Below are 4,538 nucleotides of genomic sequence, written 5' to 3'. Positions count from 1 at the left end.
AATAAAAGATAAAAACTCAACAAGCAAGACAAACTCCATTTAACTATGTCCAAAGAACCTGCCAGACTTGAGTTTGCCTTTCCTCAGGATAGAAAAAGAAACAAACCTCTTAATAAACATGGTTTAAGCGCCAGTAAGTGCCTGTATTACACGAGGCAGTCTCCGGTTCTCAGTAACTTCATAAAAAAGTAGAAAAGCCACAGCCGACCTAAAGGGAGCTTTGTGCGACTGAGTATGAGGAAAGTTACGAAACGTGCTCTAATTGAAGAAGAAAGCTTAGGTTCTATTCCCCAAATACTTGAAGAACGCCAAAATACTTTGAGACAAGCGAGTCACATTCTCTATGTGGCCTCTTTCCTCAACTAAATGAGGATACAGTGAAGCATAACATTGCAACAAATGCTGATCAAACCTAAGAAGTTTCTCGAATTCAAACTCTTCTTCTGCAGGAGGGCGACAGGTGGAGACACCTGCTGACTGGAGGCAACACCTGGCAACAGGAAGCGACACTTGGCAACAGGAGGCAACAGCAGCTGAGTACTATATCGCATCCACGACTCCATGAAAGGTAGACAGTCTTAAGTGACTCAGCTGCATCCACAAGAGTGAACTGAGGGAAAGAAAAGGAAGTGGAAAAGAAAATGGGAAGTTTGGGAGGCAGGTAGAGAGGAGGTACAACGACTTCCAACAGAATGCACATACTTAGTGAAGATTTACACTTACCAAAATGGTTCTTAGGCAAACCCCATTGCCCCGAGAACTGACGTGGTTCCCTTACACAAAGCCCCATTATCACAGGGCAGTCCAAGACGCAGGCTAAAAACAGGCAGGGCACACCTTAATTCTAACAAGGGAATGCAAAAATGATCGCACTTCATGGAGGGATTCAGGCTGTTCAGTCATGAACTCTGTTAAACTTTTATTAGAATTTAAAATAAGGTTAACATCATGTTCTAACTAATCGATATGTTTTTGCTGAATCAATGGGGAGCAGAAGGCGGAGCTACAAAGAAAATCTCGATACTAGCACTACCAAAATGCCTAGCCTGAATAGGGATAGCTGCAGAAGAAGGGACACTAGGTACAGAGGAACTGACTTGTTTAAGACCTGACCTAACTAATTGGTTTTGCAGACTATCAGCTTCCCTTCTTTCCTATATCTGATATATTCAAACAAAGTACTCAGATCAATCCCCTACATTCCTCACACCTAGTTTCAAGACGACACATTGTACCCCTGTAAACGGTACAAACCGTATGTTGATCTACTTCAAATTCCAACATCCTGCTTACACAAAAATCATTCCTACATTGCCTAATGTTATTGATTTTGCTTCCGGTGGAAAATTAAAATTACACCTTAAACAGATGCAAAACAGGTAAACTTCATAGAGTACCAACAATCGCCTAAGGCAATGGCTGCAAGGAGAATCACATCAGGTGGAGAACAGGTGAACTAGACTCATCCAGGCAGCCATTCGATTTTTTTTTTGAACGCCAATTTGCCTAATCAGTGCGGAGATAAAAGCTAACTTTAACAGTAGGGAAGATTCATCCCAAATAAATAATGTTAAGACCATGGAGGAGATTGGACGTACATTCTGATCTGTTACAACTGTACTAATCCTCTTTACCTATCTCTCGTGCACATTCCTCTCTACTATTCTAATACTTTATTTGTACCATCCCTATCTTCCTGTTGTTAATACCATAACTCGCCTGCTTTGATACTTATGCTAAGATGTAATATCTACTTACTCACTTCCACTAAGGTCGCATTCTGGCTAATGTAAAAAGTGTCCAGCAATAAACACCTGACCAGTAATTACCAGCTTTCCCATTCACAAGTACATGAACTGACGAAGACTAAGACTACCATCATTAAACTGGCACTGATTATTTTTAAGAGTGCCCTACAGAACTGAAAAGCAAATTCCCATCTTGGAATATGGTTCATTGGCCAGAAAAGATGGCAATCAACATTCCATGTGTTAAAGAATTTGTACAAAATCCCTCTCATCATAAATGTTAATTTTGTTTGATAATTGAATATATGGATGATCAATACATTGTTTAGCCGAAAAATATTCGACCATGAAAAATCTATTACAATATTAACGAACACATAATGGGCACCAATTGTTCAAATAAAACCCAAAAATTTTCACTAAAAAAAAATAATGAAAAATGATATTGTTATGATACAATAAAGTTTTCATACATAACTTACCTGGCAGATATATACATAGCTATCGACTCCGTCGTCCCCGACAGAAATTCAAATTTCGCGGCACTCGCTACAGGTAGGTCAGGTGATCTACCGCCCTGCTCTGGGTAGCAGGACTAGGAACTATTCCCGTTTTCTAATCAGATTCTCTCTTCCACCTGTCTCCTGCGGGGAGGCTGGGTGGGTCTTCAATTGTATATATCTGCCAGGTAAGTATGTATGAAACTTTATTGTATCATAACAATATAATTTTCATACATTCAACTTACCTGTCAGATATATACATAAGCTGATTGGGGGGACCACCCTTTGGTGGAGGGCAAGAGACAGCTAACTAACTGACTAGACAGGTAAACAACATAAGTTGTAGGTATAAATAAACCTTAGTTCCTACTTATTAGATGGAAGACTTCGTGGCTACTGCCCGGCCAGGATCTGCTTCATCTCAAGAGCCTTAGCGAGTAGTGATCTGTGGCCAAGAGTTCTTGCTGGTCTGTCGATGGGGTCCTTATCCACTTACTCGGCAGAGCCTAACTGGCGTTTGTCAAGGGGTGCTAATCCGCTTATATGACAACATGCCTTCTTTAAGGAGACACACAACCGATCCCGATCACCCATCCTAACCCTGTTAGTTCTAAGATTGCCAAGAGTCATCCCCAAACTCTTAGCAAACAACCACAAACTCGAAACTCATACATACAAAAAAAAAAGTAAAAATTTTGTAACCCCTTTAATAGTCAGCTGTCACTCATTTCCAAATGAAGCGAAGTGAAGGCCGCCAGTGCGCATCTGTCACACTCCCCATGCACAGGAAACACGAGAACACATCCGACAAGAGGGTTACGTACACATATTTAAGGATCGGTGCTCTCTCCTTTACCAGAACATCTGTGCTGACACAAACGGACCTAAAGAAAAACATTTCTCATACGGTTTACTCGCACATCTTTTAAATAATGAGATGCAAATACTGAGTTGCATCTCCAAAAGGTTGCGTCCAAAATATTTTTCAGTGACATATTTCTCTGGAACGCAATTGATGTCGCGATTGCCCTTACCCTCATGAGCTCTTACTCTTAATAGATTACAAAGTGTCATCTGGGCAGTTTCTTATGAGCCTCGGTAATTACACTTCTAACAAAGAAGGCCAAAGCATTTTTAGACATAGGTCTCTTGGGGTCTTTTACCGAGCACCAAAGACCATGTTGTGAGCCTCCCAACCGCTTCTTCCTGTCCAGATAGAATTTCAGTGCTCTAACTGGACAAAGTGATCTTTCTATTTCTCTGCCTACTAGGCTAGTAAGTCCTTTTACCTCGAAACTCCTAGGCCAGGGATTCGAAGGGTTCTCGTTTTTGGCAAGAAAAAGAGTCTGGAATGAACAAATCGCAGAATCTTCTTTGAAACCAACTCGTGACTCAAGGGCGTGCAACTTGCTGATCCCCTTTTAGCCGTAGCCAGAGATAGAAGAAAAAAATACCCCCACACTTTTTTCTTAGTTGATTTAATTTCACGGGGAATTATGAAGCCGTATGAGGTGGTTCGAACTTTTACGAGGATAGAAATTTCAGAACCACATCTAAGTTCCAGCTCGGAATCCTAGGCTCTACTGACTTGGACGTTTCAAAGAGCGGATGAGGTCGTGCAAATCTTTATTATTCGTCAAGTCTAAGCCTCTGTTTCTAAGACTGACGAAAGCATACTTCTGTATCCTTTAATTGTTGGTACAGAGAGATGTGACTTTTCCCTCAGGAAAAGAGGAAATCCGCAATTTCGGTTACAGAGGTATTGGAAGAGGACAGCTTCTTCGACCTGCACCAGTTTCTGAAAACTTCCCACTTCGATTGGTACACTCGCCCCTAGTAGATGATCTGCGGGGTCTAGCAATTGCGCTTGCCGCCTTGCGAGTTCCCTCGCTCTGCTCTGACCAATCTTTCGATAGTCGAAAGGCAGTCAAGAGCAAGAGCGGGTAGATTTTGATGGTACCTCTCGAAGTGGGGTTGTTTGAGCAGATCTATCCTGTTTGGAAGAGATCTGGGGAAGTCCACTGTCCACTCCATCACCTCCATGAACCAAATTCGGGATGGCCAATATGGGGCTATCAGAGTCATTCTGGTTCCCTTCGAGGCCACAAACTTTCTGACTACTTCCCCAGAATCTTGAATGGGGGAAAAGCGTACACGTCTAGCCCTGACCAGTCCAGGAGAAAGGCGTCTATAGCATAGGCCCTTGATCCTCTACCAGGGCGCAAAATGGTGTATCCTTTTGGAGAGAAACGTGGCGAATAGATCTATCTGTGGTTTCCCCACCCCA

Source organism: Macrobrachium nipponense, chromosome 8 (genome assembly GCF_015104395.2).
Source record: "Macrobrachium nipponense isolate FS-2020 chromosome 8, ASM1510439v2, whole genome shotgun sequence".
NCBI lineage: Eukaryota > Metazoa > Arthropoda > Malacostraca > Decapoda > Palaemonidae > Macrobrachium > Macrobrachium nipponense.
Note: the sequence above shows the minus strand (reverse complement) of the source record.